Source organism: Saimiri boliviensis, chromosome 6 (assembly GCF_048565385.1).
Source record: "Saimiri boliviensis isolate mSaiBol1 chromosome 6, mSaiBol1.pri, whole genome shotgun sequence".
NCBI classification, from domain to species: Eukaryota; Metazoa; Chordata; class Mammalia; order Primates; family Cebidae; genus Saimiri; species Saimiri boliviensis.
This window is the reverse complement of record NC_133454.1, coordinates 112,389,515-112,415,327: the sequence shown is the minus strand read 5'-3', so window position 1 is coordinate 112,415,327 and position 25,813 is coordinate 112,389,515. Positions and strand designations below refer to the sequence as shown.

Genomic DNA, 25,813 nt, shown 5'->3' with positions numbered 1-25,813 from the left:
GTTCTCAAAACTCAGAGGGAACGAAGTCTCTCAGGAGGCCACTACTCAAGCCAGGCTTGAGACAGCAGCAGATTGGACACCTGGCTGTGAGAACCAGGGTAGTCTTCATTTCTTGAGGGTCTGGAGAGAAGTCTCAGGAGAGACCCTGCACTGATGCCGCCAGGTGAAGAGGGGATGCAGGAAAAGGAAAACTCCAGCTTCAAATACAAAAATGGTATCTCCTAAAGGGGTCTGCGAGAGGAGGCCAGCTTTAGGCTCATCGCCTCACCACGCCACCCTGTCCTGGCTACGATTTGTCCTCCTGGCCCTGCACAGACCTGTTCTCTGACCCTGCGAATTAACTACAAGCAGTCCCATTTTACAGATGAGGCAGCTGAGGTTCAGAGGGGGATGGAGGATTCTAAGCCTGATGGCATCATCTCTTCGGGTGTCTCACTCTGCCTGATAAGGTTCCAGGTTTACTTAAATATCTGCCATCCCATGTTCTTCTGTGTTCTCCTGTAGTTCAGAGCAAGTGTACACATACACACACATACGTGTGCATATATGCAGAGCCACGCCCCTTATAGTCCAGCAGTGAAGCCGCTGCCCCAGTGACCCTGTCCTTGATGTTTGAGGTCTCAGACTCGGGGATATTATGAGGACACTCCAGAAACCCCGAGAGACCCAGCCACCCTGTGCCCTAGCCAGATCATCCTTCGTGACCCTAAAGCACTGGTCTGAGGCCACACAGCCTCAGAAAGGGGCACAGTCATGGAATAAGAGCTCCAGAGGGGGCCTTCCCACTCCTCTGAGTCCTGCGCAGCCCCACAGAGACAAGAATTTGGAGGAGGGCAGGGCCGCCTTTCCCTAGAGCCCCTGGAGATACATTCTGAGCAAGATTATTATTGTTTTTCCCTTTTCTAGTGCTTGTGGTGTCCTGTGGACAGGCAAGGAAAATACAGAGTCATTTCCTACTGATCTGGGGTATTTTCTTCCTTCTCATTCCAAGAATACCATAATTCTGGGTCTACGGCCCACAGTTCACCCCTGGCCTGCCCCCAGCTCAGTATCAGCAATCTTGAAGCCTCCTCAAGAGCTCACCTCCCTCTGCACAACGTCACGGCCACTTTCAAGGGTGAACAGAGCTTTGTTACTTACCAAGGCCAGCCTCACTTTTGCCTACAATCCCCCTTCAAGGTATGCCTTTGTCAGGTGTGGGAGCTCAGAGACATTAAGTAACCTGTCCTAAGCCACACAGCAAGTTCATAAAGGAACTGACAAATGGAAGAGCTTTTTTCTTGGCAGAAGTCAAAGCCGATAGAAGTATTTTTCTTCCAAAGGCTCCAAATTGGATAATTGAATCTCAGTTTTGGCCAAAGATGGGAAGATCCTTACAAGACTTGACATCGGATGGTTGTTTTATCCCCTGCCTGTGACTTATTTCTGTTGGAAAGTAAGAACCTCAGCTTCTCTGATGATCCCGGCTCTGCGTCATGCAAACACTGGTAAGCTGTGAAAAGAATTCATGGATGAAAGCATGCCACACTCTCTCCCTGGGTGAATGAAACCCAGTGACTACGCCGTCAGGTTAGCGCAAAGGGAAAATCCGCAGGGCTTCCTTCCTTTGCCGTTCCCGTTCCTCACTGGACAACACACGTGCCTGCATTCCTTTTTGTGGTTTTCTCCACATGCCGAGCCCAGGCACCCCACACAGATGTGTTTGCAGAAAGGTGACACCAGCTGCATGCATGGATTCTTCCTGTCACTTGGCCCTCTCTTCTCTCCATGAAATGGTGGGGAGGGAATCAGTGTAAAATCAGCTCTGACACATGAACTCCTCTTAATCTGTGGGTTCAGGAGAAACAAAGCCACCAGCAAGATGCCACCAGCTCTCACAAACACTTCCCTTTGCAGAAAACCCCTCCTCTGAACTGCACTGACCAATATAGTAGCCACTAGTCATGTGTGCCTCTTCATGTTTAAACTAATTAAAATTAAACAGCCAGTCCCCCGGTCACACTAGTTACACTTGGGAAGGTTTGACGTGTAGGTGGCTCTCCTATTGGGCAGCATATGTAGACAACATTTTAATCCTCATGGAAAGTTCCATTGAGCAGTGCAGCCCAAGAGGTGACGAGGTTCTGTGGCCGCTAATCCCACTCATCCAGGGACTGAGTTCTGGAATGAGGGCTGCTCCTGGGTCCCTGCCTTTCCAAGCTTCAAACACCAACTGTTCACAGAGGGTCCCTGGACCCCTGTGTGAACCAGGGAGGAAAAGGCATGAAAAAAAGTTTCCCAGCCACCTCCCATTTCCATGCCCAAGCTTTTCTTCATCTGCAAAACGGGGCTAACGATACTTGTCCAGCCAGAGAGAATGCACGGAACGTCCCTGGGCCTGGAGCAGGCTCCTGGTAGGTCCACAGTGAACAAAAGCCAGTGTGACTGTCTGCCCTGGTTGTAACGAGGGGCTTTAAGGCAAACACATAGCCTGGGAAGGGCGAGTTAAGTGAGCAGTAACACTGGGGGCTTCTGAGAACTCCAGAGAGCAGCATCACAAAAAGGGACCACTCCAGATCCCCTTAAAAGCATCCCCCGCCAGCTGGAAGACAGGTCAGCCAGATCCCTGCCCAGGCAGGCAGAGATGATCTTCACATCTGCCGATATCTATTCATTGCCTTGGGCTCAGTGAGTTTTAATGTTTTACGTGCAGTCTCTCTTTAACCCTCCTAACAAGCCCATTAAGTCAGATTATTATTATTTACACTTTACAGATAAAGAAACACAGGCACGGGGAAGCCAAGAGAGCCAGGCAGTGTGGTTCTTACCCTGCAAGCCCGCCCTTCCCACTCTGTCTAAGAGGATGAGAATTAACCTGCCTCAGCCAGCAATGCCAGCACACTGAATTACCCACTGCAGGAATTTTTCCAGCTCTGCGCCACCTGTGACTGTGGAGAGATGCGAACTGCAGGTGGGGATGGGATGAGTTCAGGTTCTGGAATCCACAGAACCTGACTCTGAATCTCAACTGTGTTCCTCACTAAGAACGAATTCTCCTCTCTGAGTCTCAGTTTCCTTATCCGTAAAATGGGAGTCCGAAAAGTACATACACCACAGGGTTGATGTGAGGATGAAGTGAGTTGATGCAGGTAGGAGTGGCACATAGAAAGCACTCAAAAATTAGCAGCTTAGATCACTGCTTTTCGAGTTAACATTTTTGCCCCAAATGACTTGCATGGATTTAGAATCCATTCTATCTATATTATGCCTCTGTCCAAATCTTGTCCCCAGCCCACAAGCATCATGTGTATGCTTTCCTAATTGGGCCCTGCCCTGGCTAACAGTCAGAACAGTGTGCCTACCTAAGATCACCCTAAAAGATGGCAGAAGAAAATGGGGCAAGGGTTAAAATTTTTCAGTGGACAGGCCAGGTGCGGTGGCCCACACCTGTAATCCCAGTACTTTGGGAGGCCGAGGAGGGTAGATCATTTGAAGTCAGGAGTTCGAGACCAGCCTGGCCAACGTGGTGAAACTCTGTCTCTACTAAAAATACAAAAATGAGCTGGGCACGGTGGTAGGTGCCTATAATCCCAGCTACTTGGAAGGCTGAGGCAGGAGAATAGCTTGAACTGGGGCGGGGGGAGGGATGAGGGTTGCAGTGAGCCGAGATTGTGTCACTGCACTCTGGCCTGGGCAACAGAGTAAAACCCTGTCTAAAAAAAAAAAAAAAAAAAAAAAAAATGGTAAGTGGACACTCCTATGCAGGTAGCAGGGAAGTGACCACAGACCTGGGGCAGGTTCCACTCACCAGCAGGGTCTTGGGGAGGAAGGCCCTAATGCTTGCCCCTCAACGGTAGCAGATGCCACACGATTGATAGGGAGTCACACTGAAGACATCACCGAGTTTTACTCCGAACCTACCCAATGCCAGATTTCAAAGCCCAAACCCACAGTCTCTTTCCCTGCAGCCTCTTCCACCCTGTGTCCCCAGCCCCAGACACCCACCTGAGAGGAAGGCTGGGTCAGGCAGACCACGGGCAGAAAAGAGGCTCGTGCTCCGCTCTGCCACTTAGCAGCAGGGACCACCCTCTGAGCCTCAGTCTGCTTATCTGTCAAACGGAGACACAATGCACGCCCAGCCTCCTGGGAGCAGCCTCGGGAGCCTGCATAATCACGGTGGGTGTGCAAAGCTCTTTAAATCCCAAACTGCCAAACACCGCAGGGTCCCGTGGCATTGCTCGGTGCCCTCATCTCACCTGTCCTACTGACAGCTACCTGGCCAGGGCCCTCGCTGTACATGAGGCCCGGTTCTAAGCACTTCAGAGGCACGGCCCACCTAACCCTCAACACGGCCAAGGCAGGCATGACTGCGTACCCACCTTGTGGAATGGGGACTAGAAAGAGTTAAGTGACTTGCCCAGCACCGCAAAGATAGCAAGTAGCAAGCACTTGTAACCCTCTGCCAGCAAGTTCATGGCTACCTCCCACCCTTGCCCCTCGGGCCCCAGCATCGAAGCTGCCCTGGTGCCACCGTTTGGCAGACAGCAAGAGTGAGAGACCCCAGGAGCTACGTTATGCCAAGTCCAGTCCTGCTAAGTACAAAGTTCTGCAGAGTCCCGCCAAAGACCCAAAACACACAGAGTGAAAAGGGAAGGGGCAGGGGGAGGGCCCAGACAAAAGGAACATTATAAACATTATAAAACCACCTTGCCAAAGCCACAAGCACTTAGTGGAAAAAAACTCACAGGGGGCCGCAGTTTGGGCCAAAGCACAAATGAGGCATTTGAGGGGATAAAAGCCTGCTTCAAGGGGCGGTGGGGGGCAGGGAGCACGTACCACTAGGATAACCTTTTTGTAAGAGGGGGGAAAACAGCACCTCTATTTCTTCCTTTCAACAACCGCAGGGCTGCATGGGTGGGATTCGGAAGCTCTGTAACTCTATCTGTGGTTGCAGAGCTCAACAAGCATTTGCTGAATGAATATATAAATGAACAGAAAATATTAACGTAACGGATGTGAAAAAGTTATTTAAAAAAAAAAAAAAGCAAGAGGGAATACACGCATAATCTGGGAGGGGAAATGGGTGACTTCAGGCGGAGCATACGAGGTTTTCCGTGTTTCTGGATCTGGCTTGTGGTACTCATGTGTTCAACGTAGTGTTATAATCCATCCCCTACATTTATTTTGTAAATAGCCTTTTGCATCTCATCAACGTTTAACAAAAGCATCCACAACGCAAAACATATCAGGCCTCTAGGAAACATCTGGATTTTAGCACCAGCCCTGCCCAGATTTAGAACCACACTTTGTCTCATTATCGTGGTTAAGGATGATTAGAATCACCATCGATATTTTTAATGATACATTTTATTCACACAGCACTCCACATTTTTATAGCATTCACCACTCACATTATTAGATTTTAACTTAGGGGTGCGGGCACCTTAGGGCAGAAATATTCAAAACCAGATCTGGTGTTCACACACGACCCTGCCTTTTGCCAACTGTGAGACCCTGAACAAGCCATTTAACTCCCGGAGCCTTGATTTTCCAACTGGGAAAATGGAATTTACTTGTGCTGTCTACCTTGCCGGTGGTTGCTGGGTAATGATCACTGATTGGTCAAGTCATGGAGTGATTCCTGTGTAGCCAGCACAGCCCCGAGGGCAGGGGACACAGCAGAGAACAAGGCAGGGGTGGCGGCTTCCTTCTCAGAGTCTTCCGTCCCGGGATGGAGTCAGACAGTGAACAACACGGCAACAGCTCTGCATTACACCGTGACAAATGGGGGAAGTGACAGCACAGGGTCCCCAGACAGATTAGAGCAAGGAGTCCAACCCGGTTTGCGGGGCCATGCTAGGCACATTCATGCCTGAATACATTCTCAAAATCTACGTCATGGATGAACATGATTGTGATAAAGACAAGAATCAAAGCAAGACCATGAGCTGGAAACAGGCCGTGGGAGCAGGGCTGAGAGCCTGCCTGTACACATCAGAGAAAAATGCTACACTGGGATGGGTTGGTCCTCACTATTGCCCAGAGCCCCAGAGTCTTCCTACGGTCCCTCTCCATTCCCCAGTAGCTAAGGCGGGAATGCCTGCCCCAGTAGGGGCCTCTGGACCCAGCACTATGGCCCCTACCCTCTCCATCTTGTCAGTACTAGCACCCCCTTATTAATGCCATGTTGCATTTTACCCCCAAGTCAAGGGATGGGGTTCTAAGTTATACCCCAATCTCTCCCTCAGTCAACAATTCAGGTTGTGCTCTGATCCCTCCCTGGCTATGGCTCTGGGGTCCAAGGAGATTTTCCTTTGGAAGGCACACTGAAGCTGAGCCCTGAGACGGGAGGGGGTGAGGGAGCTTTGTGAACGGCCAGAAAAAGTGTGTTCCAGAAAATAGCCTCTGTGAAGGCAACTACCAAGGTAAAAGAGTTTAGAGCCTTGAGGGGTTGAGAAATCATGACACACGACACCGCCACAGACGCTGACGAGGAGAGGGGCGGGATTTGTAGGACCATACAGGGTCAGGCAAGTGCCTGGCATAAGCAAGTCCTCAGAAATAGTCTCAGTAGGCTGGGTGCGGTGGCTCACGCCTGTAATCCCAGCATTTTGGGAGCTCCAGGTGGGTGGATCACGAGGTCAGGAGTTCGAGATCAGCCTGACCAACATGGTGAAACCCCATCTTTACTAAAAATACAAAAATTAGCTGGGCATAGTGGCACACATCTGTAGTCTGGCTACTCGGGAGGCTGAGGCAGGAGAATGGCTTGAACCCAGGAGGCAGAGGTTGTAGTGAGCCAAGATCGTGCCACTGCACTCCAGCCTGGGCGACAGAGTGAAACTCCGTCTCAAAAAGAAAGAAAGAAAGAAATGATCTTGGAATATCATTATGTTGTGATTATTTTCTTCCAGTCTGTATCTTCACGATTCATTTTCCTAAGAGTGTCTTCTGATGAACGGTGGTTTTAATTCCAATGAAGTTAGTTTATCAAGTTTCCCTTTTATTGTTACTATTTTTAATGTCCTGTCTAAGAAATCTTTGCTTACTTCAAGGTCATAAAGATATTCTCCTATGTTTTCTTCTAGAAATTCTCCTATGTTTTCTTCTATAAAAGATAAATTATACAATAAAAATGGGCAAAAGAGGCCATGTGTGATGGCTCACACATGTAATCCCAGCATTTTGGGAGGCCAAGGTGGGCAGATCGCTGGAGCCCAGGAGTTCGAGACCAACCCGGCCAACATGATGAAACCCCACCCCTCTCTACTGGAAATACAAAAATTAGCTGGGCATGGTGGTGTACACCTGTAATCCCAGCTACTCGGGAGACTGAGGCAGGAGAATTGCTTGAACCCAGGAGGCAGAGGCTAAAGTGAGCCAAGATCATGCTACTGCACTCCAGCCTGGGAGACAGAGCAAGACCCTGTCTCAAAAAAAAGCAAAAGGCTTGAACAGATGTTTTACCAATGAAAGTGTTCAAATGACAATAAGCCCATGAAGATGTTTAATATCAGTAGTTAAACAGGGAAATACAAATTAAGACCAGAATATGATACCGTTACGTAACTATTAGACCATCTAAAACTAAAAAGCTGACCATATAAGCATTGACTAGGCTGTGGAGAGACTGGAATTCTCATGCACAGCTGATGGGAGTGTGAAACAATACAAGCATTTTGGAAACCAGCTTGGCAGTTTCTTCTAAGTTACGCATACACTGCCCTATGATGTAGTTACGATACTCCAGGATACTTACAGAAGAGAAACACAGACTTGTACTCAAATGTCCACAGCAGCTTGATTATGTAGCAGCCAAAAATGGAAAACAATACCACATCCATCAAAGGGTGAATGGGTATGCAAATCATTATGCCTACATACAATGGAATACTACTCAGCAATACAAAGTCGTGAACTACTGATAGAGGCACCAACATAAATGAGTCTTAGAAACAGCAAGCGGAGGGGAGGGAGCCTGATAGGAGAGTACCTACTGCAGGATTCCATTTATAGCAGGTTCTGGAACAGGCAAAGCTAATCTGTAGTGATAGAAAGTAGACCAGTGGTTGTCCCAGGGGAGGGAACAGAGATTAACTGGGGAGGGCTAAGAGGGAACTTTCTGGGCTGATGGAAAATTTCTATGTTTTACTGGGTCTGATGAAAACCAGGTCCAAATGGATGTTATTGTACAATTTATGTCTGTATATAAATGATAACCTCAATAAAGTTTGTAGTTCTTCGGGGGGGGGGAAAGGAAAAAATGTTGCTGGATAAACGTGTTTGAAGGTAGTCAGGCTACGGTAAAAGGCTCTACAGTCCTGTGTTGTTACCAAACATGCCCGGGGCTGTAAGAGAAGACAGACGTCCAGCGCAGGCTGCTGGAAGATTCCAAGTATCCATCATCCAGTGAGGAGGTGCTGTGTCCTACTATGTGCTGCGTCCTACTGTGTGCTGTGTCCTACTGTATGCTGCATCCTACCGTGTGCTGTGTCCTACCGTGTGCTGCTACTACAGCTCCTCCTGCAGCCTCTAGAGCAACACAGACACGATAGTGTTCCATAGTGTTCAGCCATCGAGAAGCTGACAGTCCAGCTTTCCAATGACCAATTAAGGTTGTTATTTAACAAACACACAAAACAGCCACTCAGCCACCTCATGGTTTCCCCAGGCCCTGGGCAGCCCCGGCTTCTGGACCTGCATGCAAGAGCTCTCTCCCTCCTAACAAGAGCCTGGCGCTGGACACTGGGTGATGGCAGGCAGCCACCCACCCTGCTCAACATGCTGACATCCGTGAGATTTTCTGAGCCTTCACCAACAGGCTTCCTATCTCTACTCTACAGATGGGGAGAGGCTGGCCAGGGCCCTCCAGCAAGGCTGCAGGCATATGATGAGTAAGCCACCCGTGCCTGGCTGCTCCTCCGGCCCTCTGCAGAAACGTCCACAGCATCAGATTTCCTTAATGTTTGTGATAAGCCAGCTCTTTCTCAACCGCTTTCTCTTAAAGGGACAGAAAAAATAAACCGACCGACCATGTCTGAAAAGCAGGTACTCCACAGATAGGCTCAAAGACTCACCAGGACTTCAGAACTCTTTCCCAGGGTCCCCACCCTAGCCTTAGGAAACTGGCAAGCTGTGGGGCCCTGTTTTAAGGAAGGTTTTGTTGATGAACACAGAAGTCCCCAAGTCAGTGCTCACCTGCCATCCACCGCGCTCAGTGCTCTCCCTCCGAGTGAGGAACCATGATCCCTATTTTACAGATGGGGAAATAGAGGCTTGGGGGTGACATGATGTAGCCAAGGTCTAGCAAGTGGATTCCAGACACGGACTGGATTCCAGGACTGGACGTCTGGTTCCAAAAGCAAGTATCAAAGTCCGCTGTCATTTCCTCCTCAACACACATGAAGGAAATGATGAAGTCAGTGGACTGTAACAAGAAAGGAAGCTTTGTCAGGGCCAAGGCCGTGGTTCTGTCGGGATCGCTGCTATCAGTACGTGTTGGAATGAACGGATGGTAGGTGAATGAATGAATGAATGATGAGCAGAGGAAGGTATGACACAGGAGACTCAGAAAATGTACCCCGCCTCAGAAGGTGCTTGTGCTGAGCCCAGATTATCCCTGACTCAGCCTTCCCGCCCTTCCTGGAGCCCCTGCTGGGCTTGGCATCCAGGTAAACAGATAATCTGGAGTAGACAGATAATCCTGCATTCTGCAGGCCCAGAGCTGAGAAACAATCAAGATTATGTAATAGCTTAATTGCAGCTTGTGAAGCTGTGTGTGTGTGTGTGTGTGTGTGTGTGTGTGTGTGTGTGTGTTGCATACAGTGGGGAGAGGCCAGGAGGACATATTTGGAGTGAATGAATCTGAAGGAAGATGTGTAGGAAGGGATGTGTGGGTGGGTACGTAGGAGCTGTGGGTGGTGTAGGAGAGGTGTGTGAAGGCGCTTGCACGGATGGGTGTGTGCATGTGTCTGAGTGTGCACAAATGTGTGCATAGGTGTGCACAGGGATGTGGCAGGTGTATGTAGATATGTGCATAGGCAGACGCAGGGATGTGGGTAGGTGTGTGCACAGGTATACACAGGTATGTGCGCAGTTGTGCACAGGAATGTGGGTAGGTGTGTGCAGGCACTTGGATAGGACTGTACACAGACGTGCACAGGCATGTGGAGGGGTGTGCACAGGTGTATGGGGGGTGCAGGTGTGTGTGCCTGTGTGTGTGCATATATGCACAGGTATGTGGGGAGCTGTGTACATGGAAAGTGGGCATAAAGGTATCATGTACAGCAATGTCAATGTGTGTAGCCATTAGCAGTAGAAGGCCATCCGTGACTTAACAAGGCCATGGTGGTATATTCCATTTTCTCCATGAGGCTGATGAATTTCAGCCACAGCACTGATCTCAAAGGCTCCCAGCCTACAAGGACACTACTGATCAACCTTCTCTGGGGTCTAACACCAGCTGACCATCCCTAGTCACTCCTGCTCACAGTAGGTCATGGAGGAGCCCTCACTGAACACAAAAAGGACAGGGCGTTTTTATTGGCAGCTGAGAGCATCTGGCACTGAGGAGCACCTGGACAGTTCTGAACTGCCTGGCCTCTTCCTAACGCCATTTCAGAATCCTGAGGGTAAAGGGCAGATCTCACTAGACATGACCTGGGGTAAACTGAGAACACAGTCATGGAATAGGTGGGGAGGAAGGATTGAGGAGGAGCATGTGTACCTAGAAGGAAACTGAGCACAATCGAGGCCTCTCCCCTGCCAAAAATACACCCAGGATCAATTCTGGGGCAGACTCCCAGGAAGGATACACGTGGCCTGGGCCCCCTTCAGGATCCCCAATGCCCACACCAGCTTGCCACTTGGCTCAGCAGGACCTGGGGCCTGAGCTGTAGCTCTTATTGCATAGACTAAGCCTCTAATCATCCTGGGAGGATGGCTGGTGTGTGGGCCCAGAGACCAGGACTGACCTCCCCAGGGATCCCCAGGATCTCCAGCCACTGGGCAGCTGGCCGTACTGGGTGCCATCCGTCTGGAAGAATCAACACAGCCCTGCCTTTGGTGTCAGCTGACCTCAACACCTGAGGTTCTAAGAACCACAGACCACCAGGACTGTCAGCTTCAGGAGGCCAGGTCTCAGCTGCTGGGATCACCTGTGTATCCCAGAGCCCCACCCAGCACCAGCCAGGGTTTTAAGTGCATACACGCTTAATGGAAAGACTAAATAAATGCATGTATTAACACATGCTGGCTGGCCAGCACTGGCAAAGTCCTCAGAGACCAAATGACACATCCCTCTCCCCATTTTATGGGTGGAGAAACTGAGGCCAAAAGAAAAGAAGAAATTTCTTCCATTGCAGATTCATTGATGAGGCCACCCTAAGGTCCAGTCATCCACTAGAAGACCCTTCACCTTCCTTCTAGAAGGTCAGCTGGAATTGATTGGTAGTGCCTGCCTAGTTTGTTTTCCAGAGGATTCTGGAACCAACAGAAGTGCTGAAATTGATTGGTGATGTCTGCAGGGAAAAAGAGGGAGGAGCGCCAGCCCCGAGACCTCTCATTTATGCCTCTTGTTCCCAAGGAAAAGGAAGATGAGGGAGAAACTCTCCTTTCCCCATAAGAGGCTACTGTTTGCCGACTCAGACCCTTAAACAAGAAGTGTGCTCCTTCTGGCTATCTACACAAGTTGCACCATCCTGGGCAATCTCTCCCTTCTCCCCACCTTCCTTCCCCAGCTCAGAATTAGAAAGAACCCAGCCCAGCCCCCAGGTCTAGCTCTACCTCATCCTTCTGCCTCCTATGGGTGCTCTAACCACACCAGAAGACGAACCGCCCCACCCCCCACTCCAAGAGTAATTCCCATCTGCTCGCCCCTGGGAGGCTTCCCCTGCGTGCTTCCCTCTGCCTGGGGTACCCTTTCTGCTGGGGTGGAAGCATCCTTCAAGTGGTACCTTCTCTGCTGAGCCAGCCTGACCCAGAGCCCTGCAGACAGAACCCACACGTGTGGTGCCCACCTTGGTACCCCTAGTCCCTAAACCAGGGCTTGGCATACAGTTGGCACTCAATAACTGCATGGTAAATTAAATTGGCATGTCTACCCTGACACCCTTCTGGAGCTGGCATAAAGACTACAAGGAGTTGCAAGAAAGGAAAGGGAGGGAGGTGGGAGGCAGGCTTCAAGGAACCACAGTGTGATCTATTAACAGTGGGAGAGGAGAGAGAATGAATTCATTTCCTCCCTGCAGTAATTTGCCTGTAAATAGTCACAAACCATGCAATTTCTCTCAGCCTTCCCATTAAAGACAAATGCATAAATAAACCAGCCCTACCCAGGGGCTTTGCACACAGGCTGTTGTTCCTCTCCTAAAATACCAGGGCGACTGTTTACTTAGCTGCAACCTCCCCATCCCCACGGAGGTCCGGAGGGGTCCTCGAAGTGGGTGAGCTGGAGGACAAGGCAGCAGCTTGGGAGAAGTAGGTGCTGGTGACTCGTAACTGAAACAGATTTGCTTGCAGGACCCAGGAGGTGGCTGACCCAGCAGCCCAGAGGCCAGACGAGGTGGCCTCACCTTGGCAGGATGTCCTCCCCAGCCCCAGCCCAACCCCCATAAGGCTTCAGAAGTCACACACAGATAGGTCTCTTCACTCCATGGATTCCTTGATACAGAGAAAAATAAATGCCTCTTGAGATGCTAGAAATGAATGATAATATGGAGGCACAGAGACAGTCCCAAACAGCGAGGCTATTTGAGAGGCAGCATCCCCCAGGCAGGGGACCCTACTGCAGGGGCCGTGGCAGGGCAGAAGTCTCCCATCTAGGTCCTGCAGGTCTCTCTTAGCACCTGTCTTTAGAACCAGGCCTGGGAAGCACCCAGGGAAGGTAAAGCCCCAGATGGTGCAGGAAGCCAGTTCCAGAAAGAAAGCATCTTTCCTTCTCCCCAGGCCGCCCATGCAGACTCCTGGGGCACCAACAGGGAGTTTAGACCCCAAACCCAATCCCTTTAAAATGCTCAGAATATGAGTCAAATCCAGAGAAGCATGATGAACCTGGTCTCACTCAACCAGGTCCTAGGATGCCATTGGCAAGCCCTGACCCAGCACTTCTCAGCTCCCTTCCCTTGAATCCTCATCACGGCAGCTCTAGGAGGCAGGTTTCCTTCAGGATCCCCACTTTATACATGGGGAACTGAGACCCAGACTGCAGTCACATGGAGAGTGGCGGCAGAGTCAGGGCTCAATCCCAGCATTCTGGCTGCAGGGTCTGTGTGTTAAACCACCAGCCCTCAGAGGAAGAAGGACAGCAGAGCAGAAAGAAGCCAGATACAGGGTCCCAGCATTGGTGTGCTGATTTCTTTTTTACTTTTTATTTCTTTGTTTTTTTGAGACAGAGTCTCACTCTGTCACCCAGGCTGGAGAGCAGTGGCATGATCTCGGCTCACTGCAACCTCCGCCTTCCATGTTCAAGCAATTCTCCTGCCTCAGCCTCTTGAGTAGCTGGGATTACAGGTGTCTGCCACCATGCCTGGCTAATTTTTGTAGTTTTAGTAGAGAAGGGGTTTCATCATGTTGGCCAGGCTGGTCTTGAACTCCTGACCTCAGGTGATCTACCTGCCTCAGCCTCCCTGTTGATTTCTTTTTTAGAAGGGGTGCTATTTTCCCTTTAAAAGTATGAAGGCTGTGGTGTGCAGCCCACCCACATCCTTACGCTTAACCCAGCAGGACTTCTGCAGGGAGTGGTTATCATGTCCAATGCATAGATAAAGAAACCAAGTCTCATGAAGCTTAATGGTCTCCCAGCCAGCAAGTGAGAGCCAAGATTTAAATCAGGGCCAATACCACAGCTGTCTCTGCTGGCTTCAGTCCCTGCCCCTCCTCCAGCCACATGTGACAGGGGCCAGTCTTTTCCCCAGTTGGACCTCGGTTTCTACATCCATGCAGGGTCTACCTAGTTCCCTTCCTGAGTCCCGGCCCAGGGTGGCTGGGCAGACGGAATGAGAAGACAGTGAGTGTGAAGGCCACTGCAGAGCACGCCAGCCCACGCTGCAGGCTCTAAAGCCCAAGAACTGGGCCACTGGGTGAAGATTGACATTTACAGCAGTGTGCCCAGACGCCCCACAGGACCCTCTGCCAGCAGAGAGATTCAATTATGGTCATTATGGTGCACTTAGAAAAACCAGGGAGCAGCTAATACATTTTAGAAAGATTGGCAACAACAGAGGTTGAATCAAAACGAGTTTTCTACTTAACCCTCAGTTAAACAGAAAATCCATTTAACCACAAGGCAACACCCTGTCGTCCCAGCCTCCAGTCACCTTTTTTTTTTTTTTTTTAACTGTCGGCCACTTAGCTTGATATTTTTATCACCCTGAAAGCTGCCTTGGAATGAAAAATAACTTCACTGATGGAGAGAAAGACGTCATCACCCTCTATAGGCTAGCAGGCTGGACCAGCATCCTCAAGCCCTTGCTCCCTCCAGCGTGGCAAGAACACAATCCTCGTTTCCATCCCTGGCAAAGATGCCAGTGGCAGACGCTGGAGGAAGCAGCCCCAGAGGCCAAAGAGGAGTGCAAATTTACACCCCCCACCGCCCCTCCCACTTCCCCGCTACAGGGAGGAAAACAAACCTCTGCAGTCACTCGAGGCTCCTGGGAATGAAACGTGCCTGAAGAGGACCTGTAAGCATTCGGTGACCTCCAAGTATGCTAAAGTGCACAGTCAGAAGCATGGTCAGGAACAGGAGTGATTCAAGTTAGGAAGAGTGTTCCCCACAAATGGGGAGAGAGAACATGTCAGCCAGATAGTCCTCCCCATCATTAAGTAAAGCAGCATTGGGGCTGGGCGCGGTGGCTCAAGCCTGTAATCCCAGCACTTTGGGAGGCCGACGTGGGTGGATCACAAGGTCAAGAGATCGAGACCATCCTGGTCAACATGGTGAAACCCCATCTCTCCTAAAAATACAAAAAATGGGCATGGTGGCGCGTGCCTGTAATCCCAGCTACTCAGGAGGCTGAGACAGGAGAATTGCCTGAACCCAGGAGGCGGAGGTTGCGGTGAGCCGAGATCGCGCCATTGCACTCCAGCCTGGGTAACAAGAGTGAAACTCCGTCTCACAAAAAAAAAAAAAAAAAAAAAAAAAAAAAGGCAGCATTGACTACACACGTGCAAAAGGATATTCCAGGTGCAGGGTTGCCAGATAAAACATAGGATGCCCAGGGAAGTCTGAATTTCAGATAAACAACAAATAATATTTTGGTTAATTGTTCCCAAATAGTACATGGAACAAATATTGCATGGGGCAGACTTAGGCTAAAAATGGAGTCACTGTCCATAGGAAGTTCAAATTGAGCTGGGCATCCTTTAATTTTATTTGCTGTACCTGGCGACCCTTCCCAGGAGACATGCAGGTGGCAGCGGACACTGGACACAGCTGAGCGTCAAACAGTAGGGGCCCTCCACTTCTGTGATGCCCCGGAAGGAATCTCACACAGTCAGGCCAGAAGAGATGGGAAAAGAGAAGCAGGAAGCCAAACTGAGTGGACTTTCTTGTGGCAACTGTTGAACACACGCCTGAGGATGAACAAAAGCAGGAAATGAAGGAGGCTCTGGTCCTGAGAGAGGAAGTGAATAATTTCTTTTCCCTTCATCTTCCAAGCTCTGAATTGTTTTATTACCTTAATGAGAACAGACACACACACACACACACACTCTCTCTCTCTCTCTTTCTCTCTCTCTCTCTCTCTCTTTCTCTCCCCCTCTCTCTCTCTTTCTCTCCCCCCCTCTCTCTCTCCCAAAGCGCTCAACTTTTCTTAACTTTTGAGAGCAACCCGGTTGTTCTGTCGGGTGGTGAGCCTCTTGAGGTCAGGGATTGGGAGTTTTTCATCTCTGAACCCCGGTGGATGCTTAGTGAATGGAGGGAAGAAAGAAAGAAGAAAGGGAGGAAAATGAGGAGGGAAGAAAGGAAGGATGAGGGAGGCTCTGTCCATGCAAATGCCAAGAGCTGGGAGGTCCCCAGTTGGAAGGTGACTTCGGAGGACCACAGGGACCTCCCAGCAGGAGGAGCCAGCTCTGTCACCTCAGCTCTCCGTGTTACCTCTCCTGAGCGGAGAGGCTTCGGTCAGGAGCCTGCATGCTGTCTGGACAGCAGTCAGCCCAAAGCCCGGCCCCAGGCCTGTGGCCCCCTGCCATCACTTCCTCCACATTGACTGAGAGAGGCTGCCCCGCATGGGACTCACTGCGCGGTGCAGGAATGAGCCTGCCTGGCGGAGCCTCCCCCAGGGACAGAAAGCAGATTCCACGTCCTCGGACTCTGCCCCCTCCTTCTCCTATGGGACATGCCTGCCTGCCTCTTGGTTCAAGTTCAGTTTAAACAGATGTCCTGGTCCTAAGAAGCCCTGGCTTTGAAGTCCAGGAGAAAAATCTCAGCTCCAAAGGGACCTTTCCTACTGAAGAGACTCTCTGGGGAGTCTTGGCAGAAATAAAAAACAAAACCCCTGGATCCTTATCTCCTGGTATTTATGAGATTTTTAATTAGAACAGCTGCCTCCACAGGCTGCACTGCTGAAAGGGAAAGGGAGAGAGAGAGAGAGGGACCGAGGGTGGGGGTCTGACTGAGGAGTGCGGGACCGGGAGAGAGGCAGGCTCATGGGCTCCAAACTGGCCCTCTGAGGACGCAGCTTTCAGCGCCCAGCTCTCCATAACACCCGGCACAGGTACACAGATGGTGCTTGGAACCCTGGCAGCTTTCAGGAACTGCAACCAAATACCTACTGACCCAGAGTTCCCAGGACACCAGCGGTCCCCCAAGCTGCCAGGCTCTGTCTTGACTCCATCCATTCCACCTGGAGACTACCTCGTCCTATTGCAGGACTCAGCTACAGGGTCCTCCCTCAACCTTCAGCTCCAGGGTTCCCCCCACAACCTTCTGACCACCATTCCATCCGCTGTGTCCCCACAGCAACCCTCTTAGAAGCATCTCACTATGCAGGTGCCAAGAGCGGGGCGATGGAAGCTGTCCTTCCAGGGAGCTGGCAACAACGGGATGAGCTGCCTGCAGGGAATTTTAAAACAAACCTAAAACCCACGAAAAGCTGGCAGTTCTAAATGATGTCGGTGATAAAAACACTCCGCTTTGGGGGGAAAAAATCTTTTGGTGATCCAATTTCTAAACAATTACAGCAGTCACTGGTGAGTTTTAATAATATGTATGTAAGCTTCAAATGAGGATATTTTTATTACTGAGCCTTTAAGACACATTGTGTTTACCTAGGTGAGAATTCAGAGAGCACCTGCTTAGTCAGCCAGAACCCAACACGTGCGGGTCCTGCGATCCCCATTCACTTTGGAGAATAAGAATTCAGAATCATTAGAGTTCTCTTTGAGTGGGGTTCCAATCTCCAGCGTCTATGGTACTAGGTGTCTCTGCACTTAAATAATCATATAAAATCAGTGATACACAGTGACTGGAAGAACAAGAACACATCAGCTGGAACACTGCCAATGCTGCCGTGGGTTCCCTGCGCAAATCATTCTCTAATCTTTGTAGAGAAACAACCGATAGGATATGCAGTCAGCTGGATACCCAGATAGAATATCAGGATATATATTTGCTAGGATATACAACCCTCTCTATCCATAGGTTCCTCGTCTGTGGATTCAACCAACTGTGAACCAAAATTATTCTAGAAAAAAAAAAAAAATGTGGCCGGGTGCGGTAATTCCATCACTTTGGGAGGCCGAGGTGGGTGGATCACCTGAGATCAGGAGTTCTAGAGCAGTCTGATCAACATGGTGAAACCCCATCTCTGCTAAAAATACAAAAACTAGCCAGGCGTGGTGCTGCATGCCTGTAATCCCAGATACTTGGGAGGCTGTGGCAGGAGAATCGCTTGAACCCGGGAGATCAAAGTTGCAGTGAGCTGAGATCATGCCATTGCACTCCAGCCTGGGCAACAATAGCAAAATTCCATCTCAAAATAAATAAGTAAATACATAAATAACAATGCAAAATAATACAGAAACTCCCAGTACATTGTATAAGTGATCATGAGTAAATGAGAGACGATTTAAAGTATACAGGAGGATGGGCATAGGTTATAAGCAAAGCACTCCGTTTTTATTTGGGACTTGAGCACTAACGCATGTCACAAGTTTCTTCATGTATTTTTTTCACTTTTGTCAAAATATCTATTAATGTAATTAGGAACTGTTGATCCGTTACCTTTTTACTTTTTCATGTCATAACATTTGCTTGTTTACTGTCATGGTTATACATATAAAGTTCACAAAACTTTCAGTCTGTTTCTTTTCTGGCCATTATTCTAATTGATTTTACTTCATCATTATTATTGAAAAGAATGTTGTTGTATAGAGGAAGCAAGAATACAAAAATCACGTGGTCTAGGTGTCAGATATCCTAGACTGATGTGTCATTTGGATCAAACATTACTCTGGGAATGTCTTCTAGGGTGTTTCTGGATGAGATTGACATTTAAATAGGTAGACCAGATGGTCTTCTCCGATGTGGCAGGGTCTCACCCAATCAGCTGGAGACCTGAACAGATCAAAAGGCTGAGTAAGAGGAAACTTCACCAGCCTGACTTCTTGAGCTAGAACATGGGACTTCTCCTGCCCTTAAACTGGAACTTACACCATTGACTCTCTCGAGTCACCAACTTAAAGTGCTGATCTCAGCCTCCATAGTCACATGAGCCAATTCTTCATAATACATTTCTTTATATAAACAGTCATCTCTGGGTATCCATGGAGGTATCCATCCCTTGCTTCCACGACCCTCTTCCATACCAAGATGCATTAATGTTTAAGTCCCAGATATGAAATGGAGTGCTTTGCTTATAACCTATGCACATCCTACTGTATACTTTAAATCATCTCTAGTTTACTCATGATAGCTAATGTACTGCATTGGGAGTTTTTGTATTATTTTGCATTTTTTTTCTAGAATATTTTTGATTCACAGTTGGTTGAATCCATAGATACAGAACCCATGGAGAGAGGGTTGTATATCCTACTGGATATATATCCTATCTGTATATCTAGCTGACTGTTTATCCTATCGGTTGTTTATCTGGAAAATCTAACACACCCAGAAATGCCCCTGCTGCACCTATTACATTTTTATGTTAGGCATCAACTGCTGAATGGTGGCTTCCTCCAGCTCAGGCACTACGTGTCATTTACATATGGGGCCCAGAGGTAAACAGCTTTATGTTTCCAGCACAGTTGACATTTGATAAGTGTTTTGGTCCATATAAATGAATGAATGAATGAATGAATGAATGAAGCAACAAAGACATTAAAAGATACAGCCAGACCTTGCAGCAAGGCATAGAGCTTCATTTCTCCACTTAACCTCAAGCCTCTCACCTTTGCCCTGCCTAAGGTGCACACTTCTGTTCAGCATATCCACCCTTGCCTGGGACCAGAATTTTCTCAAACAACCCGTGGCTGCCCTTGATAGTGGCTCAGTCCTCTGTCATCTTTTACATCTTCACTCACTTCCTGAGTGATCTCATTATGGCCAAAGGTTTGAAATACTAAAAGCTGATGCCTCTCAAATTTGGAGAGCCAGCCCCATCCTCACCCCTGAACCCCAGGTGCATATCTCCACCTTCACTTTAGTGGTTAATAAGCATCTCAACTTCAAATGCCCAAGCAGAACTCAGTATGCCCTCCCTCTACCCTCTGCCAGGACCCACCCCAGGCTCTTCCATCTCAGGCCTGAAGCTATAGCTGTCCTTGAACTCCTCTTTTTCTCACCCCTATCCTGTCAGTGAGTCCTATCACTGTTGCTCTCAAAATAGATCCTGAATGTTGTGGCTTCTCAGCACCTCCACCATATTCCACCTTCCAAGCCACCTTGCTTCCTGCCTGGATTCCAACATCAGTGTTTGTACTGGTCTCCCTGGCCCCTGCAGACTGCCCTCCACCCAGCAGCCAGAGTGATCTTAGTAAAATATAAATTTGATCCTATCTCTTTCTCGCTTACTGGCTTCTTTCCATGTTTAGAATCTTTAGAATCAAAATGCAAAGTCTTTATCCTATCAGCACTGTGTAGGTTGGGCCTCCAAATCACTCCTGGCCTCGTCTCCATCCACATTACCCTAGCTGTAACACCCCGGCATCCTCGCTGGTCCTCCAACATGCCTGCCAGCCTAATGTGCCTTACTCTTGCTGTTCTCTCAAATAGGAAGGCTCTTCCCCCAGATTATGTCAAGGCTTATTCCTCACTACTTTCAGGTCTCTGCTCAAATTACATCTGATCAGGAAAGCCTTCCCAGTTTATGGACCTTCTGTCCATAATAGCAATTATGGACCCACCTCCGACCCACCACCCAAGTCACTCCCTGCCCATTCCTCTCATTGAACTGCATAGCACCTAAGAACACTGACATTCAATGTATTTGTTTGCTTTCTGATTCCCTCAACCAGAAGGCAAGCTCCACAAGGGCAGAGACTCTGCTCTTTCATTCACAACAATATTCCCAGCATGTAGAGTGGTACCAGGTACATGGTAGGGGCTCAGCAAATATTTGCTGAATAAATGAATGTGTACTCACATTTGACCTTTGCCCTCAAGTCAACTCAGGGCTAGGCATTGTTATTGCCACACTCATTCTATAGAGGTAAAAACTGAGATGTAGAGTCAAAGAGATTTACCCCCAAGATCCTTCAGATACTTAATGATAGAACCATGATAAAACATAGCCTTCAGAAAACAGGAAATCATTTCAACAAATTTAAATGCTGGCTCTCTGAAAAGATCTATAAAATCAATAGAATTCTAGCTAGGATAACTAAGAAAAACCAGAAAAGACACAAATTACTAATATCAGAAATGAAAAAGAGGACATCGCTACAGTTCCCATAGACATGGAAATATACCATAGATATGAAAGGATAAAAACACAACTCTATGCCCACAAACATGCATAACTTTATGCCCACAAATTTGATAACTTAGATAAAATGTACCAATTCCTACAAAGACACAATCTGCCAAAACTTACACACAAAAAATTGACAATTTTAATAGGCCTATATTTATTAATCTAATCGATAATTTATTTATTTATTTATTTTCTTTAGTTATTTACTTTATTGGAAATAGCACTGAACACTTAAGACTTAACATTTCTTACTAATCGATAATTTAAAACATTGCAAAAGAGAAAGTATCAGGCCGAGGTGAGTTCACTGGTGAATTCTACCAAACACTTACAGGAGAAATTATTCCAATTCTCAATAATCTCTTCCAGAATACAGAAGTGGAGAGAATACTGCCTAACTCATTCTGTGAGGCCATCATGCTGATACCTAAACTAGAAAATAAACATTATGTGAAAAGAATACTACAGACCAATATCTCTCAAGAATGTAAATGCAAAAATCCTCAACAAATATTAACAAATTAAACCCAAGAATGTATTTAAAAACTTATATAACATGATCAGGTGAGATTTATTCCAGGTACATAAGACTGGTTTAATATTAAAAAATCAAATAATATAATTCATCATGTCAACAATCTAATAAAGAAAAATTACATGATCATATCAATAAATACAGAAAAAGCATTTGACAAAATCTAATACCTATTCATGATAAAAACTCTCAGCAGACTAGGAATTGAGGGGATCTTCCTCAAATTGATAAAAAGCATCTACAAAACACTGATAGCTAATATCAAACTCAATGATGAGAAATTTGAGGCTGTCCTGCTAAGATCAGGAATAAGGGAAGGATGGCCCTTCTTACCATATCATACTGGAAGTCATAGCTACTGTAATAAGACAAGAAAAGAAAATTGAGAAGAAGTGAAATTGTCTTTGTTTGCAGAAAATATGATTGTTTATGTAGAAAATCTGAAAGAAATTACTAAAAAAATCCTGGAACAAAGAAGCAATTAAGCAATTATACTAAAGTTGTGGGATACAAGGTTAATGTACAAAAGTGATTGCTTTCCTATCTACCAGCAACGAGCAAGTAGAATTTGAAATTAAAAAAAAAAAAAAAAAAAAAAAAAAAAAAAAAAAAAACGGAATCATTCCTATTAACGCCCGAAGAAATAAAATACTTAAGAATAAATTTAACAAAGTATGTATAAGATCTGTATGAAGAAAACTACATAACCATATTGAAGAAATCAAAGAAGTAAATAAATGAAATCACTGAAAGATAATCAATGGTCAAAGATAGGAAGGCTCAATACTGTCAAGATGTCAGTTCTTCCCAACTTGATCTATAGAGTCAAGACAATCCAATCAAAATCCTGCAAGTTGTTTTATGACTATCAACAAACTGATTTGCAGAAGTAAAAAACCCAGAATAGCCAACCCAAAATTGAAAGAGAGGAACTATGTTGGAAGAAGTGACACTACCCAACTTTAAGATTTACTATAAAGATAGATTAATAAAATGATGTGGTATTGGTCAAAGTACAGACAAATAGATTATTGGCACAGAATAGACAGCCCAGAAACAGAGCCACATATATATATCAACTGATATTTGACAAAGCAGTAATGGCAATATACTGGAGAAAATATAGTCTCTTCAACAAATAGTGCAAGGACAACTGGATATCCACATACACTAGAATGACACTGGATCCCTACCTCACACCATATATAAAAATTAACTAAAAAAGGATCAATGACCTAAATATAGGAGCTAAATAAAACTCTCAGAATAAAACATAGGAATAAATCTCCTCTCCATGACCTCAAATTTGGCTATGAACTCTTAGAACACCAAAAGCTTGACCAACAATAACAAAAAAATAGATAAGCTAGAGCCTGGGGAATCCATAGAAATTGCCTTCTCTCACTCAGCCTGCCTCAGAGGGCTGGCTGGAGAGATAAAAACATCAGGAGACTTTCATTTCTGCCTGAGCTCCACACTCACTGCAAGGCTGGGTGGAGAATTGGAGAAAGGTGCCACCATGGGCACAGAGAGTATCTCTAGGTGCAGAGGGTGATGTGAAAAGCTCCCACAAACACACTGTCCTTGGGCCAGAAACCCTGTGTTTGGGTCCTTCCTTGCTGTATTTTAGACATGAAGCCTGAAGTCATTTAAAAAGCTTATTAATGCCTGCCTTCTGGGGTGTGGGTAGGATTAACAATTATCTACAGAAAGTGTCCAGTAAAGATGGCTGTGAGTGAGGTGTCAGCCATCAGGTAGAGGGTTGGGATGAACTGCTCATACCTGAGTTGGCTCCAAGTGATAGCACATTAGGACAGAGAGCTGACACAACCCAGGTCCCTCTCACAACCCTTTTTTAGACTTCGCACAAAAGGAGGTATGCGTCTCCAGGGTAACCCCACTGTTTGGTTACAAACATCCAGCTCTTACATCCCAAGAGCCTGGCCTTCTTCCCAAGAGGTCACCTTGGGAGGCTATACTATTCCAATAGGGCTGCCATTGTTCAAAGCAAACAGGGGCTTCCCATGGTGGTCACCTTAACCTTACAACCACCCAGTGGGGTACATGACCTTTGCCCATCTTACAGATGAGAAAACTGAGGCGGGGGGAGGGGGATCAAGTCACTCGCCCCCAAGCCAAACAGCTACTAAAGGGCAGAGCTGGGATTAGGCCCTCACCTTTCTGACTCCAAAACCCCAGCAAAGTTTTTCCACGACAGTGCTTGCCTCTCTGCCTGTTACTTTATGGTCATTTTTATATTTTCCCTGTGATGCTATAACGTTTATCTGTTTCCTGGCTACCAAGAGGGGCAAGGCTAAATAGCTCTGCTCCCCAGGGTCTCCTCCTGAAAGTAAACCAAGAACAACACCCCTGCTGCTTTGTTCTGCACTTAGAGAGATTCTTTCCTCTTATACACCAAAGCTTGAGGCCCATCATGTCCCTAGATGGAGAAACATCCCTAGAAGAAAGGTCCTGATGGACGGGAGCTTTTTCTGACTTGCTTCAGCGCCTTCTCCAGATTAAGAAAACCAGGCAAGATTCAGGCTCTGTGATAAGGCAACCGCTTCCTGTGGGGATCAGGGCAGCCGCTGCCAGGAGGTTTACAATTAAGATTATGATCCTGGCAGCTGGTGGGGTGAGCCGTGGGACACAGACGCTGTCAGTGAGGGATAGCCGGAGCAGGCCCCAGGCCTCACCGCTCCTCCCACACTGTCCACGAAGGCCTCAGCCTGGCCCTGTTTTATCTGCCCCTGGGAGCCGGCCACCCTGCCTTGGATTCTAGCCTAGAAGAATCCAGGGCAGCCAGCGGCACACTCTGAAATGGAGAGTGAACCATCAGATCGGTGACTAAGAAAGTGGCCACGTGCTTTCCAACTATGGATACAGAGGCAGGCAAAATAGAAAAATTCTATTAGGCAGTGGTACAGCCCTTTACAGTTTGCACGCCCCATGCACCCTGCCAGCAGCCCCAGGCAGGGGAAGCAGGTGGAGCAGTTGTGAAGGGCGCACGTACAAGACCCAGTGCAGGGAGCTCACCGAGTCTTTCTTGTCTTTTCCCCAAAGTAACACGTGAGTAGGTGTTACCATCCCATTTTAGAGATGAGAAAATCAAGACCTGCAGGGGTTACATGAGATGCCCAAAATTAAAAAAAAAAAAAAAAAAAAAAAGTCTAGGACAGGGAAACAAACCACTTTTATGTTTTTATGGGAAATGGAACTTCAGAGAAATGATTTGGCTAATTATTTTAAATCTTAAGCTTCAAATCACAGACCTACGCAAAAGACACAAGCATTGTAGGGCAGTTCAGGCAATGGCTTCAAATCTCAATGGAATTACTCAGTGCTGCGTGACCTTGGGTAAGTCATTTAACTTTTCTGAGGCCTGTTTTTCTCTTCCCTAACATGGAGGTGATCATAGTGGCAAGATCTCAGGGCGGTTGCGAGGATGGAGTGGGACGGTGCAGCGAGTGAGCATCACACTGTGCTTGGCGCATGAAGCACTCTATCGTATTGCTGGTTTCTCTTCTGGTCAGCAGGGACTCAAACCCAGGTTCCTCTGCACCTCAGATCCTGTGATTTGCCACCAAGGGTCGGAGCCATTGTCTTTTGACCAAGACTGGCAATCAGATCTCCTTCGAGTTTTCAAATCCCCTCTCCTCTCCATGGCCTTACATAACCTCCAAACCACTGACCTGTCACGTTTTCCAGCTCAGCCCCACTTTTGGAATCCCAGAAATTGAGAGCATGAATGCTGGAACAGAGATTCAAATCATAGCTGCCTCATTTTACAATGAGAAAATGAGGCTCAACGAGGGAAATGACTTATGAGTCACAATGGTGGCCGAGGCTGCTCAGAGGACAGACATCCTAGCTCTTCATCCAGGAAGCTTCCATGAGGCCACCCAGCCCATCACCAGTCCCAGGATCATGGTCAGTTCAAGAAGGACTTCCCAGAGCCTCCGAAGCAGACTAAGCCTTTTCTGTTCTCAGTTTCACCATGGAATGTGGTGATTGATCCTAATGCTTGTGAATTTAGACTTTATCCAAAAGAGAATGGAGGGCAGAGGGATGATAATCACCATAGGAAGCAATATCTGTCTCACAGTTCCAAGACTATGGCGGGTATGGAGGAGGCTGAGTTCAGGGAAGGATCCTTGACACAGATTCCACGAGCCCTCCTGACCCTGCCTGGAACCCCCAGGAGTTCCACTCTTCCTTGAAGAGCTCACTCTCTGCCATACATCCACCCTCATTTCCTGCACCAAGGTGGCCCCTTTGCCCTCATCCATGAGCAAATGTCTAGAGGTGAAGACAAGAGTGAAGCCACCCTTCTCCTGCCCTGTACCCCTCAGGCAAGAGCTGAGAGCCCTCTCAAAGAGAACTGGTGGTT

The 25,813-nt window shown here is 47.6% G+C and overlaps 1 protein-coding gene across 7 annotated transcripts in view; it reads right to left on the bottom strand.

Moving 5' to 3' along the window:
• TSPAN18 (tetraspanin 18) overlaps positions 1–25,813 on the bottom strand; it is a 204,262-nt gene that overhangs the window by 137,696 nt on the left and 40,753 nt on the right. The gene's annotated exons all lie outside the window — the stretch shown is intronic.